The sequence below is a fragment of the Solanum verrucosum genome, unplaced genomic scaffold, assembly GCF_900185275.1.
Source record: "Solanum verrucosum unplaced genomic scaffold, falcon-dt-bn FXZP01000064.1, whole genome shotgun sequence".
Taxonomy (NCBI): domain Eukaryota; kingdom Viridiplantae; phylum Streptophyta; class Magnoliopsida; order Solanales; family Solanaceae; genus Solanum; species Solanum verrucosum.
In genome coordinates, this window is record NW_026020144.1 from 32,545 (window position 1) to 49,236 (window position 16,692).

At 37.3% G+C, this 16,692-nt stretch overlaps 1 pseudogene; it reads right to left on the bottom strand.

The window, feature by feature from the left end:
• Positions 1 to 2,557: 2,557 nt before the first annotated feature.
• Positions 2,558 to 12,780, bottom strand: LOC125827872 (uncharacterized; annotated as a pseudogene).
• Between the last annotated feature and the right edge of the window lie 3,912 nt (positions 12,781 to 16,692).

The window sequence follows — 16,692 nt, forward strand, 5'->3', positions numbered from 1 at the left end:
AAAGCTATTGGGTTCCGTAGAAACCATAAATACTATTGTAGCTCCACCCACTCGATGAACATTGAACAACGGTTCACTTAGCATTTTAACTTAAGTGTGAGCATACCAATCAGGAATTTTTGGCTACACCAAATTAATGTATGCAAGAAAAGAATCCTCAATTCTCTTTTCTTGATTCATCGATAATGCGGCAATATGCATTAGTAATGTTGGGATAGTTATGTTGGATTTATTTCTTATCATGTTCAATTTGTTGTATTGAATTTATAGGGTATACTAGAATAAGAAAAGTACCCCACATTGTTAATATTATGGTTTAATATGCATAAAAATGGTGTTTATCAGTGGTGGTATACAATCGGTATAGTACTCACTTTATTTCTTCTTGTTTGTCTTATTTTTCTTTTTAATCCGTTAAAAATAGAGATCAAGTGGCCACTCAACTATGGGTTCTTTTCTAAGAAAGTAACTCAATTTTAGTTTTTAACTCGAAAGTCACTCAACTATAATTCTAATTTTTCATGTAACATGTTTAAGACCACAAGATTACAAAACATTTTGATCACAAAACTCAAAAATCTTTCTTAAACTTCGTGTCAAATCAAAACTTGAAAAAGAGAGTAAAAGTGCATAGCTAATACATGTATTAGTTATGCATTGGTTAAAAAACACAAACAAGGGAATACCTGCTACCAAATGATGTGTCTTGTTAAAGTGCATAGCTAATACATGTATTAATTATGCACTGATTAAAAACACAATCAAACAAGGAAATACCTCCTACCAAACGATGCGTCTTGTTAAAGTGCATAGCTAATACATGTATTAAATATGCATTGATTAAAAACACAATAAAAAAAGGGAATACCTCCTACTAAACAATGCGTCTTGCTAAGTTTAGTTTACATGTTTGAGATGTTTTATGAAATAATATAGATTATAGATTGCCATTAGAAACCTCGAATGCTAACATGATTATGACCAAAGATATAGAACACTAATAACATCCATCTGGACATATTGATAATCGCTCATGCTTTAGCTTTCGTATTTCTGCATCCCCAAGCATATTTTTAAAAAACCAACCAAATTACTGTGGGAAACTGGTTCTTGAATTTAAGCGGTATCGGGTTTTTTTTTCTTTTATAATGTTTTCAGTAAACCTTTTACCTGTAATTGTATGTGCACAGAAAACACTATATCATCAAATTACCACTAAGAATAATCGCGGGAAGAAAATGATTCAGACTTAGATATTGAATCTCATTGTAATAGAGCTAAATCTCACTTTTGTGAAAGAAAGAAATTCATGACATCTATCACTGAACTGAGTTTTCCACATCATTAACAGCTTACACCACAGTTGAAGCCCAAAATTGGTGCTCATCCTGAAAATAAATGCTCAGACCGTCCAGAAAGAGCGGATTACCCTATAGACAAGAATTGTTTAGTAAGAAGTACAATCTCCTTTTGATATGCGAAGATGATAATACAACCACCATAAGAGGCTTCATTTTACATATTAGATGACCCTTACTTTTCAAGAAATAAGATGCTTATGAACCAAACTACAGCCACCATAGCACTTCAGCGTTGCAACAAATAGCTTTCAATTATCCATCTAGGCTTCAGTCATCACTGCTGACAATAATAATGAATACGATGCAAGATTTTAGAGCGATAAAAGCCCCAAAAATTTATATCATGACAAAGTTGTACATGTTGCATGAGACCAAGGAACATTTACCCATTCCAATCTTAAAGCCTCTAAATTGATGGATATTGATGTACTCACACCAGCAGTCATATCCATTCCTTCTCTGCAATACCACATATATTAACAGTTATTTTCAGCAAGTTTCCCCACACAAAATAAAACTCATGTCCATGTACAAAGGGATATAGATCAAAAGATAAACCACTACTACAAATAAGCTCCATTCTAATTGTGACTAAGATTGTGTTCATTATACACGCTATACTCAGAAGAAGCAGAGGGTTGTGAAGCATTGTAAATAACCATATAACTCATAAGCCAACAATTTCCTTCCAATTAAATCATTGAGCTGAGTAACAAACAAGATAATAAGTGTCCATACCAGAATATCAACATTTTATGCATTAACTAGATCACTTATCACCTAAACGGGAATGCACAAGATTTATTTATGTCTAGGACAATTACTATATCATAGCTAATGCAAGATTTCATATATAATATTCTAAAGCAGAACCGCACTTCATATTTTGGAAGAAAACAAATTGAGGAGTAATGCAATCTCCCTAAACAATTACCTTATGCTTCTTCTGTTGTTTGATTCCAGTGCCACCATTCTCAAAGTTTTCTGATTGTCCCAAGCAACCTAGCACAATCAAAGAAAGGAGATTAGCCTCCGGTTAGTCCATTTTTTAAAAAAAATCAGGGCTCCACTTAATCTTCTAGTACCTTCCAAACTATAGATTAAGTTCATATCTGAAATGATCAAAAGACTGACCATAAATTGACTCTTTTTATAGTTAGTAAGATCGACCACACTGTTCCTACTTCCTACTGAACTTACCCATTTCTTGACTTCTTCAGATGTTTCATTTTCTTTTTCTCCAATTTTGTAAGTGGGGCACGATCAAACACCTCCTCTTCTCTTTTTGCACGTTTTTCCATTTTAGCCATGTAGTTTCTGAGTTCTCTACTTTCAGATCCAACAACTTCTCTTACCTGTATTTTTCACCATGATCAATAGTCAATATAGGATGGCTCAGGGAAGTAAGTTAGTATAAATAGTCAGATAGAGAACTACCTCTTCGAGTCTTCCTTCAAGATCATTCAACAAATCTATCATATACGGGCTTTGTTTAGCATTTCGTAATCTCTCTTTTTCCCTTCTCAATTCATTTCTCTCCTACTTCGACATCTTCTCCTCTCCCATAGAAGCAGGTGCAAATTGGGGGGTCGATATACATTAGCACCATCCTGTAGGTCAAGACAAAAAACATTCAACTATCTCTTCACTTCAAGAAATCATATAGGAGACCGAGTGAGTTAAATCATAACTTCAACTTTTAAAATTGCTAAACATCGTGCCAACTCTTTTTAACAGGAGGAGAAAAGAACTAAAATAGTCATTTCATTGTCGTGTACCAAAACCCAACCTCTGCAGTGTTACTTGTTTTACGAACAAGCATATTAGGTTTTGGACGATACTTCAATAAGTCCTCCTTCTGAGTATCTATTCCCTTCTCACTTATAACCGACTTCTCAGAAACTGTGTCACTATCTCTAGTGAGCTTCTGAATTTGATACTGTAGTTTTTTGTCAATGGGGTGAATCTGCACAGAGCATGACAGTAAGGATACTGCAATTAAGGGCAGAAAAACACTCAAGAGGAGCTGGAGAGACAACTTTAACATACCCTCTCCAAAAACAATCTCATCTCCACCAGACTCCGAACTACTGGATGCCCTTCAATTGAGAGTCATGTTTGCCTAGCGGAAAAAATAATAGACAAGTGATTGACAATAATTCAGAAGTAGCAGATGCTTTGTTTCAAGGTAACTTATTCCATCTGATGTTGGAAAGTGATCCGCTTTCACCTGCAGACAAATTACATGGGAATTTGGAAGAAGAAACAAGCATGTCAAGTTGATATAGTGTTATTTTCATTCTTTTCTACATAGATGACACGTAAAAATTCCAAGGCACATTCAACTGAAATGGATCCAGCAGTTTACTATTTTCTATGATCGAGTTACAAATGTGCCCTGCTAAAGGCATTAATTTTATGGATTACTAACATTGGGTTGGGGGGGGGGGGGTCACACATACATTGATATAAAACGAAAAGTAACATGAACCTAACATGGATACTAAGTGGGAAGATCATATATTATTGATCCTATCATCTGTCACGTGGAAAACCAAAATAGTTGGAGGATCTAACATATTAGTTCAACGATAATTGCTTAAATGGGAGAATATTGTATTACAGGCACCCAAAAGACTATTGTTTTAAAAAATGTTTTACAAAATGAAACCATTTACTGAATATTTCTTCAATGTTCAATTGTACATAAGTAAAATGTAACCTCATAATTTCTCAAAGAAAGAACTTGAACATCATAGAGGTGATAGGTAGCGGCAAGGGAATAACGACCCAGGGTGATTCTGGGAAGCAAATATATATTAAAGTTTCTCTTCTTTATTTTGTTAGTAGGAAAAAATGATAAGATATTGATAGAAGAAAGTGATTGATCAATCAATCAACTATGCCTTAATCCTAAGCTAGTTATAGTCAGTTATATGAATCCTCTACATCCATTCCATACTTCAAGTCCATTTAAATCAAATAATAAATAAGGTAAACTAACTAAAAGATCTCTAATTTCACACTTATCCAAATGATACACATGTCGCTTTAGAAAGAATAAAAAGGATCTAGATAAACACTAAACCAAATGAAAGTGTATTAGTTGATTTTGAAGATAGTAGTAAGAAGGAGTTTCAAATACATCGAGAATCATATTTTGAAGATAAAAGGTGATAGTCTAAGACAGATTATCTTTTGGTGCAATTTAGAGCTAGTAAATGATGTTGAAACATTGGTAGACTTTATTAGTTCCTGCATTTTTTGGCAGCACCAATTTACTGTTGGTTTCATTAATAAAACTTAACTTTTGCTAAAACAATGTACCAGTATTTATTGGCAATAACTAATTAAACATGACTATTTGGTATCCAATATAGATTTCTTTTTTGCGTGGGGCGGCTAATAATAGTGTCCGGCCAACTTTTCGGCACCTCCAGTGCTACACCAAGTATTTTCCACTAGCACAGGCATTGGATAACCAATAATTTATGGGAAAGGTTTCACAAACATCCCAAAAACACAGACAATGAAATTTCAATGGTCTAAAGCTTGTGAGAAAAGCTTTCTGGAATTGAAAAAGAGGTTGAATACAACACCAGTGTTGACCTTACCAGAAGGTACTCAAGGTTTTGTCGTATATTGTGATGCGTCTAGAGTTGGTTTGGGTTGTGTGTTAATGCAGAATGGCAAGGTTATAGCTTATGCCTCCAGACAGTTGAAAGTTCATGAGAAGAACTACCCAACCCATGATCTAGAGTTGGCCGCCGTAGTAGTTTCCTTGAAAATATGGCGCCATTATATTTATGGTGTTCATATGGATGTGTTCACCGATCACAAGAGTTTTCAGTATGTGTTCACTCAAAAAGAGTTTAATCTCAGACAAAGGAGGTGGTTAGAATTACTCAAGTATTATGACATGAGTATTCTTTACCACCCAAGTAAGGCTAATGTTGTTGTTGATGCCTTGAGCAGGTTGTCTATGGGTAGTACTGCCCATTTTAAGGAAGATAAGAAAGAACTAGTAAAGGATGTGCATAGACTTGCACGCTTGGAAGTTCGCCTAATGGATTCCACAAAAAAAGAAGTAGTGGTGATGAATGGGGCTGAATCATCATTAGTGTCAGAAGTTAAAGAGAAACAACATCAAGACCCTATTTTTCTTGAATTGAAGGAAAATGTTCATAAGCAAAAAGTATTGGCTTTTGAACAAGGGGGAGATGGAATATTAAGGTATCAAGGTAGATTGTGTGTACCAAGGGTGGATGAACTCCAAGAGAGGATCATAGAGAAAGTTCATAGCTCCAGATATTCCATTCATCCGTTTTCCACAAAGATGTATCGTGATTTGAGAGAGGTTTATTGGTGGAGTAGTATGAAGAAGAGCATTGCAGAGTTTGTGGCCAAGTGTCCGAATTGCCAACAAGTTAAAGTAGAGCACCAAAGGCCCGGTGGTATGGCTCAGAATATAGAACTTCCGAAATGGAAGTGGGAGATGATCAATATGGACTTTATCACAGGATTACCAAGGTCTCGTAGGCAGCATGATTCTATTTGGGTGATTGTCGATAGAATGACAAAATCAGCCCACCTTTTACCGATTAAGACCACCCATTCAGCAGAGGACTATACCAAGTTGTATCTTCAAGAAGTAGTTAGACTTTATGTGGTTCTGGTCTCCATTATTTCAGACAAAGGTGCGCAATTTACTACACAGTTTTGGAAGTCATTCCAAAAAGGCTTGGGTTCAAAAGGGAACTTAAGTACTGCCTTTCATCCTCAGACTGATGGGTAAGCAGAGTGTACTATTCAGACCTTAGAGGATATGTTGAGGGCTTGTGTGATTAACTTCAAAGGTAATTGGGATGATTACCTACCTCTTAGTGATTTTTCTTACAATAATAGTTACCACTCTAGCATCCAAATGGCTCCTTATGAAGCTCTTTATGGGAGAAGATGCAGATCTCCTATTGGATGGTTTGAAGTTGGTGAAGCTGGGTTGATAGGATCAGATTTAGTTCATCAAGTTATGAAAAAGGTGAAAGTGATTCAGGAGAGGTTGAAAACAGTACAGAGTCGTCAGAAATACTACACTGATGTTAGGAGAAAGGAGTTGGAGTTTGAAGTAGATGATTGGGTCTACTTGAAAGTTTCATCCATGAAGGGTGTTAGGAGATTTGGTAAGAAGGGGAAGCTTAGTCCCCGGTATATTGACCCTTACAGAATATCAAAAGGGGTTGGCAATGTAGCTTATGAGTTGGAGCTACCACAAGAGTTAGCACCGGTTCATCCGATATTTCACATCTCCATGTTAAAGAAGTGCATGTGTGATCCTTCATTGATCATACCAAATGAAAATATTGGGATCAAGGATAGCTTATCTTATGAAGAGATTCCGGTTCAGAATTTAGATCGCCAAGTTTGCAAGTTGAGGACAAAAGAGGTAGCATCAGTCAAAGTTCTTTGGAGCAACTTATTTGTTGGGGAAGCTACTTGGGAAGCTGAGGAAGATATGAAGAAGATATATCTACATCTCTTTGAAACCAGAGAAGTTCAAGACCAAGGTACAAATTCTCTTCTTAGTACTCTTTAATTTATGAGTTGGCATGTTGTATTTGCATTGCTTGTTGGATGTTTGAGCTGAATGTTAGATGTTACCCCTTTAGCCTGGTAAGAGTAATCTCATTCTAGGACAAATGTTCTCAAGGGGGAGCTATTGTAACATCTCGCTAAATTGAAAGAATTAGAAAGAGTTAGAATTGGAAATAGTCATTTTAGGAAAGAATGAAAAATCTTGAAATTTGTTAAGTTATGTTAAGTTTGAGTTTTGGGTCAACTTCAAACGACCATAACTCCTAGCTCAGGATGGGTTAGGTATGCTTCCAGATACCATAGGAAATATCTTAGAATTTGTCACGCCCCGAGCGTATACCCTGGGCGTGGTTGGCACTCGAAGACCATTACTGGCCCCAAGCGAACCCTAGGCCTGGCTTACTTAACTTAGCGGAAGACAATATTCATTTATATAATGATCAATGAACTTAACTGAACTGAATAATAAAATAACTAAGAACGTTTTAAAGATTAAACATTCAACTTGGCCAAAAGTGGCAACCCAAGTCTTTAACATAAGAATGATAATGCAAAGACTATTGGACTACTAACTGTTTATGAAACCTCAAAAACAACTAAGATGGATGTTGGAACAAACCCCACAACATCCTAATGAACTAAACTAAAAAGTGAATAAAAGAGTCCTCCGAAATGCAAGGAGGCTCACCGACTGACTCTGAACTGCTCATTGGATCAACGGTGCGCTGAAATGCCGATCCTAGTTACCTGTGTCTGCATCATAAGACGATGCAGGCCAACTGGCATCAGTACATTGAATGTATGAGTATGCGAGTTGGAATGCTAAAACAATATAGGCTTGAGGACAATCTGAAAGAAACTGAAGAACTTACCTGACTCAACTCAACTCAACCTGACTGAACTCATTTTAATATAAAACAATTTAAAATAAGTGCAATATAAAGAAACAAATTGTTTAAAAACATGTTGTCAACTTTGTGTGTATGCAAGGATACAACATAACCCTGAAATGTATGTAAAAATACAAATAACTGTATATATAAGAATACAATAACTTTTGTGGGAGTTTCTCTAACCGACAACCATCACATAAGAGCTATAGTGATGATACATTGATCTACCTCACGCTTCCAGCGCATCCTATACCCGGCCAAAGGTATAGGACCTAAACTACTAAGTGGATCCACTAGTGTAATGTGAAAAGGGATCATCTAAAAAGTATGACCCTTTTCTACCCATGGTGGCTACATGGTTTATGGGAGATGTGAGTTATCTGAACTCTCCCCCATATCGGTGCTCAATACTACTCCCAAAATATATTAGCTCTTATTTTTTTAAAAAACATACTTCTTCTGTGATTTGAGATCAGTGCTCAAAAACTTAGCTCAAAGGCTATCTTGGAAATCTCAGTTTCCCTTCTTACTTCATTTAGAAAGCTATTACTCTTTTCTGAAAACTAGCCCGAAGGCTCTTTGGAAATCTCAGTTTTTGTTCTTATTTAAATATAAACACATTTTTAAATCTCTTTGGGAATACATAGTCCCCATATACTTCTTTGAAGACAAGAACTTCAACTTTACTTCTTACTAAACTCAAAACTTAAGTCTTAAAACAAAGTTAAAACATTTGTGAAAAACTTGGCCGATGAAGAAATTACCGTCGGTTTTGGAGACCTTCCCATTTTAAAAGACGGAAATTTAGTTTATGTTTGTAGTTTTTAAATGTTAAAATTGGCCGATGAAGAAATTACCGGCGATTTCCAAGGCATTCCATGTTAATAAGACGGGTTTTTATTTTTAAGTTATTCTTTGATTCATTTATTTTTATTCATGTTAATTTATTACTAACACTTTTACTAAGTGTCTTTAGAGGTACCCGGAGGTGCTTCCCATTGAAGCTATTTGAATTAGGTTCGAATTATACTCTTATTAATTATTGTATATTATTGACGATAGGCAAATTTAGGCCGATTCCTATATTATTGTTTTATCATATTGCTTGTGTATATTTATTGCATGTTTATTATACTTGTACATTATTTTATCTCCTCCTCAATTTGAAAGAATGAACTCAGTCGGGAACTACATTTGTGGATTTCGAAAGATGTCTAACACCTTCCCTTCGGAATAACTTGAATCCCTTACCTAGAATCAATTGGTTTCGTAGACATTTATTTTAAGTTAATTTGTTAATTGGTTTCCTAGTTTTCCAAAAATTAGGTGGCGACTCCCTTTTTCCTTTTACCCCTTTACCCTTTTAAAAAATCTTTTATTTTAAAAAAATTGAATTACTATTTTTTGGTGAGTCACCGCGACGTTGCGCCCTCTCAAAGGATGTTAACACTATAGTCCATGGACTTTTGGTGATCCAGAATTCCAGATTTCTTTTTGCCTAAATTTTTCGTGGACGTTCGTTAAGACTTTAGTAATTGAGCCAGTTGGTCCCCCCGGACAAACGGGCCCATTTTCAAGTTCAAACAAGCCCCAAAGCAGGTAAACCTCGCTTTTGTCGATTTTCGTTAGTCCATGAATTTTTTGTGATTCGAATTTTCAAAAAAAAAATTGTCAAAATTTTTCATGGACGTCCGTTAAAACCTTAGTAGTGGAGCCAGTTGGTCCATACGGGCAAACATGCCCATATTCATAGAAGAGCGCCTTGACACTTAATCCGACATAGCTTATAGATTCAATAGGTGAGAATAGCCTTTCAACCTTAGAATCGTCATATTGTGAGAAAACCTTTCACATTATATTCATTGTGTTTTCATGAGAATGGCATTTCAATCAACACAACAACATCATCATAATCATGGACATTTCACTCTCAAAGTGTTCTTAAAACATATAAACAAATCTCATAATTTCCCCTTCAAGGACCATAGATCATATTCAATCAACACATCTAGAATTACTACATTAGACATAGATGATAACATAATTCAAGTAGTTCAATTACTACATGCATAATTCTATAATATTCTACTTGCATCAATCAATACCCACACTTTGAGATCCAAATTGAGAAAATAGAGGAATTCATGGATTCTTGGGGAATTCAACATAAAACCATATAAAATCATCAATATATCCATAATAAAACACAATTCAATCATTAAAAATGAATGTGAAAGGAATCCACAAGATTGAAGTCAAACCATAACTTTTGGGGTTTCTAGCTTTGAAATTGAGGGTTTTAGAGGGACTCCATGGATGAAAAATATCCATAGATGAAGGACTACCATACCTTGGTGAAGAAATCCAATGAATTTGAGTGAAAAAACCTCCATCTTCAAACCCTAGCTTGATCTTCTTCTTCTCCCTTAGAGTTCTAGAGAAAAGATTTTGGGGAAATTGGATTTTAATTTGGGAATTTGGAAATTATGATTTAGATGAGTTAGTTTAGGGACTTAAAGCCTTATATAGTTAGTTTAATTTAGTGTAAAATGTCGTCACTTAACATTTAATTAAAAAGGAAAACCCGAGAGTACCCCCTAACTAATTCCCAAAAACAGTTTCCAGAGATCACCCACGATCCCCTCACCTACGGACTGTGGTTGGACCCACGACCTGTACTGGCAAGGTGTAGGTCGACACCCCTCACCCACAAAACGTGAGGGGACCTACGGGGCGTGAGTGACCCCTCGTGTGTTATTGCCCAAACATGCTTTTGGTGCATTCCTCTTGGACCCATGGTTAGTCCTTGGGGTTTGAACCTTGGCGTTCTAACACGAAAACATATATTTTTAGGTACGGGGAGGTACATTTCAAGGCTCTAACCATAACGTCAAGCCCTAGTTTTGCCTACTAGTTTCCAGAATGTTACATTATCTCCCCATTCGGGAACACTTATCCTCGAATGATGATCTAGACACCTTATAGAATTGAAGACTCAAAACTAGCAGTCCATTATGCATGAAACATCAAAATAATGCACAATTCAAGGAGGAAACCTCCACTCCATTTAAAACATAATCAATGCAATACAAGGAAGGTAGAAACTACATCTAATAACCCAATATGCATGAAATTCAACATTTCCCATATTTGTAGGAGGAACTACCTTCTCCAACAAAAATCATGCTCACACAACATCATGGAGCCAATATGCAATTTCTCTCAAAAACATCCTAAATCATGTTCATCAATTCATCTCATAAAGTCAAATAGGCAACTCATACTAGATGCACAACAATATGAGGAACATAAATCATGAAAACTCATTTTTCTTACTAAACATGAATTTCATCAAGAACATGCATAACATAAGGAAATCATGGAAAAGCTCATACAACACACATGACTTCCAAAACAGTAGAACTCAAGAGGAACAAATTACCTCAAGCTTGAATAGGAGTAGAAGGAAAAAGATGAGGATATCGTGACTTCATATAGACCTCGGCCTCCCAAGTAGCACTCTCAACTAGATGATTCCTCCATAATACCTTAACAGAAGCTATTTCATTATTCCTCAATCTCTTTACCTGTCGGTCTAGGATTTCTACCGGAACTTCTTCATATGAAAGGCTTTCGTCAACTCCCAACCCTTCTAGGGGAACAATGGACACCAGATCTCCAATACACTTTTTAAGCATAGAAACATGAAATATCGTGTGAACCGGGCCAACTCATTTGGCAAATCCAACTCGTAGGCAACTTTCCCAATACGCTTCAAAATTTGATATGGGCCCACATACTGAGGACTAAGTTTTCCTTTCTTGTCAAACCTCATCACACCCTTCATGGGTGAGATTTTATAATATACCCAATCATTAACTTCAAATTCTAGGTCCCTTCTTCTCACATCGGCATAAGACTTTTGCCGACTTTGGGCCGTTCTCAACCTCTCTCTAATGACCCGAACTTTCTCAATAGCTTCATAAATCAATTCGGGACCAATAAGAGCAATATCACCTACCTCAAACAAAACCAACCAAAGACCTACATCTCCAACGATACAAGGCTTCAAAAGGAGCCATACCGATACTTGAGTGGTAACTATTATAGTAGGAAAACTCTATTAATAGCAAGTGGTCATCCCAATTACCCTTGAAATCTATAACACACGCCCTCAACACATCCTCTAAAGTTTGAATGGTGCGATCCACTTAACCATACGTTTGAGGGTGAAAAGTCGTGCTAAGCTTAACTTTATTACCAAGCCCTTTTTGGAATGACTTCTAAAAGTGTGAAGTAAATTGAGTCAATCTGAAATAATAAACAAAGGAACTCCATGTAACTTCACTATCTCTCTTATGTACAATTTAGCATAGTCTTCAGTCGAATAAGAAGCTTTGATGGAAATAAAGTGGACTGATTTTGTCATCCTATCAATAATGACCTAAATAGAATCATTTTGCCTTCGAGTGCGAGGCAAACCACAATAAAGTCCATGTTCACATCTTCTCACTTCCAAGTGGGAATAGGAATATTTTGCGACAAGTCTCCCAGCCTTTGGTTCTCAACCTTAACTTGTTGACAATTAGGACATTTGGCTACAAATCCCGCATTATCTCTCTTCATACCATTCCACCAATAGACTTCTCGTAGATCACCGTACATCTTGGTGGCTCTCGGATGAATAAAATACCAACAACTATGAGTCTACTCTAAGATTTGCTCCCTCAACCCATCAACATTCGGAACACATAATCGACCTTGGTTCCTAAGTACCCCATCTCCCCTTAGGAGAAAGCCTCCACAGACTTCTTTAGTACCGACTCTTTCAATTCAGCCAATATAGGATCAAGGCTTTGCTTAGCCATCACTTCCATCACAAAGGATGATTTAGGCCCATTATGAACCATGACTCCACTCTTGGTTGAATCCATTAGCTGAACATCTAGCCGAGCCAACCTATGCATATCACGGACCAACTCTTTCTTTTCATCTTCTATATGAGCCACACTACCCATGGATAATCTACTAGGTGCACCCACTACAACATTAGCTTTGCCAAGGTGGTAAAGGACACTCATGTCATAATCCTTCAAATGTTCTAACCATCTTCTTTGCCGGATATTCAAGTCTTTTTGACTAAACACATATTGAAGACTCTTGTGATCGGTGAAAACATCCACTTGGACTCCATACAAGTAATGTCTCCATATTTTCAAGGCAAATACTACCGTCGCTAATTCAAGATCATGGGTCGGATAATTCTTCTTATGTACTTGAGTTGCCTTGAAGCATAAGAAATCACTCTACCATTTTGCATGAAGACACATCCCAACCCAACTCTAGAGGCGTCACAATATACAACAAAACCATTTGTACCCTCTAGTAAGGTCATCACCGGAAGGGAAGTAAGTTTATCCTTCAACTCTTGGAAACTTTTCTCACAAGCCTCCGAACACTCAAACTTAGCTTTCTTTTGAGTCAAAGCCGTCAACAGAGAAGCAATGGAGGAAAACCCCTCAACAAACCTCCTATAGTAACCGGCCAAACCCAAAAAGCTTCTAATGTCGGAAGGAGTTAGAGGTCTAGGCCAACTCTTGACCGCATCTGTCTTCTTAGTATCTACCTCAATACCCTTGTTTGATACAATATGACCAAGGAAAGCTACAGACCTTAACCAAAATTCACACTTGCTAAACTTGGAAAAAAGTTGTTGGTCCTTAAGAACTTGCAACACAATTCTCAAATGGTCCATATGTTAATTCTCATTCCTTGAATAGATCAAAATATCATCGATAAACACAATCACAAACATATCAAGGTATTGTCTAAACACCTTATTCATCAAATCCATAAATGCCGCCGGGGTATTTGTCAACCCAAATGACATAACCACAAATTCATAGTGACTATACCGGGTCCTAAAGGCCGTCTTGGGAATATCAACCCCTCTCACCCTTAATTGGTGATAATCCGAACGAAGATCAATTTTGGAGAAATAGCTAGCCCCTTGAAGTTGATCAAACAAATCATCAATTCTCAAAAAGGGATATTTATTCTTAATGGTCACTTTGTTCAATTGACAATAATCAATGCACATTCTAAGAGACCCATCCTTCTATCTAAAAAACAACACCGAAGCACCCCATGGAGAGATACTTAGTTGGATGAAGCCCTCATCTAATAAATCCCTTAGTTGCTCTTTCAACTCTTTTAACCCTATCGAAGCCATTCTATAGGGAGGAAAGAAGATAGGTTGCGTATTTGATAAAACATCAATGCCAAAATCTATTTCCCGCTCGGGAGGAATACCGGGCATATCATCGGGGAAAACTTTTGGGAACTAATTTAGTAGTGGAACCGACTCTAGAGAAGGGGTTTCGGACTCCACATCCTTTACCCTAACAAGATGGTAAATACACCATTTGGAGATCATTTTCCTAGCTTTAACGCAAGAAACAATTTGACCTCTAAGGATAGAATTTCCCCCCTTCCACTCTACGATAAACATATTTGGAAATTGGAATTTAACCACCCGAGTCCTACAATCTATAGAGGCATAACACGCATGCAACCAATCCATACCCAAAATCACATCAAAATCTAACATGTCAAACTCCACCAAATCCACCAAAGTAACCCTATGGGACAAGGAAATGGGACAACTTTTATAAACTTTCCTAACCACCACGAAATCACCAACCTGGGTAGAAACCAAAAAAGGTTCTACTAACACTTCGGGGAATATTTCAAACTTCATGCACACAAATGGTGTAATAAAGGACAAAGTGTCACCGGGATCTAACAAGGCATATACATCAATAGAAAATACTTTAAACATACCGGTCACCACATCCGGGGAGCTCTCTTGGTCATCTCGGGATCAAAGAGCATAAAAGCGGTCTTACTTTTGGGCATTGGAGTCTGAATCGCTTGGAAGAGCTTGGTTGCCTTCTCTACCCTTGGCCATAAGTGTTGGGCAATTTTTCAATTGATGAGCACTCTTATCGAACCCATAACAAACATCAGTACTAGCTAGGTTTCTGACATCATGATTCTTCCCACATTTTGCGTAATTTGGCTTACTACCTCCTTGAGGTTTAGGGTTAGGCACCCTATCCTTGTTGACCATCAGGGAAGCACTAGAGAAACCTTGGTTGGAAAACCTTTGTTTAATCCTTTGTCTCTCTTGTCCATCGGAACTAGCATTGGAGAAATTCCCTTCACATGTCCTTGCTCTTTTCCCCTCCCTATTCATTATTTTGAGCTTTGACTCCTCAATTTGTTAGGCATGCACTATGAGACGTGAAATTTTCATACTTGGGATAAGCATTGCCGAACGACATTCATTGACTACTAAGTCAGATACTCCTATCACAAATTTATTCATCTTGGCCCTCAAATCTGCCACTATGGTTGGAGCATATTTGGATAGTTGGGTGAACTTAAGAGCATACTTTTTCACACGAATACCCCATTGTCGAAGGTTTATGAACTCTTGCATCTTTAGTTCCTTCAACTCTAGGGGAAAGAATCTATCAAGAAACTTTGATTTAAACGATTTCCATCATATCGGGCCCACTCCTATGGGTCTCTCACCCTTCCACTGTTCATACTAAACTTGAGCCACACCTTTTAGTTGGTAGGCGGCTAGCTCCGCCTTCTCATCGATAAACCTTTGGGGATCCTCTTCCACTTTGGAGCCAAGAAACTCGGGAGGGTTCATTCTTGAAAAATCCCTCAATTTAGAAGCCTCAGAATTCATATTAGGGTTCACATGAGGCCCAACATCTCTATTGGCCTAGGCCGTCATGACTTGGGCTTGAGTTGTCACAGCTTGAGCTTGAGTCGTCATGGCTTATGTCAACATTTGGATGGTAGATCTAAACTCCGTCTGGGTCACATTCTCAACCACAAGATCAATCGAAGCTTGGTTACCTTGAGGAGGAGCTCCTTGATTCACATTCTCATCTTCCACCTTTATAGTGTTAGCCCTTCGTGTATTCATATCTTGAAGACACAAGAGAAGGATTAGAAGAGTGACTTTATAGAGCTAAACTCTAAGGCACGACTTAAGAGTAATGAAAGAAGTGAAAATTCCTAAACATCTTATAGCCTCTTACTCATCAATGTGGGGCACTTCACACTCATGAATAAGACTCTACTAGACTTGGCTTATGAGACATCATCCGAGAATCATTCTAATTTTTTTGCTCTGATATCAAGTGATCTTGGGCGTATTTATGCACTTAATAACCAATTTATCCCATATATAGCTAAGTTGAGAGCATTTTTTGTAGTCGGAATTAAGTTTTGAGGGTCTTTTGATGTCGCTTCTTCTAACCAATATGATTAGATGTTTCAGGGTGAAAAGCATAGAAGAACGAGCCAAAATAGGGCACCTGGTCAGAGGTCGGAAAATAGAAGACGAATTTGCAGAGAAAAAGGGCCAAGAAGCTGGAAAATACACCATGAGGGAGCATTTCCGCGTCGCGGAGCCAATACGTGTATGCAGAAATGGAATTCCACTTAACAAAGGAGTGCGCAATAGGAGCGCGTCGTGGAGAGGGTTCATCTGTGTGCAACTATAGGCGAGGGAACAGGTCCTCATCGCGGACCTGGACACCAGAAATCGGCCACGTGTTTTATTTTAGACTATAAAAAGTTTAAGTGTGTTATTTCATTGGATATTCAGTTTTAGAAAGATGAGAGAGTAGCGATTTGGGCGATTTGGCTAACCCTTTCTAAGGCTTTTCTTCTACTCCTTCATTTTGGTAAACTCTTTCATGATCCATAAACATTACTTGATGATCTTTTGTTCAATGAGTAGCTGAAGTCCCTTATTC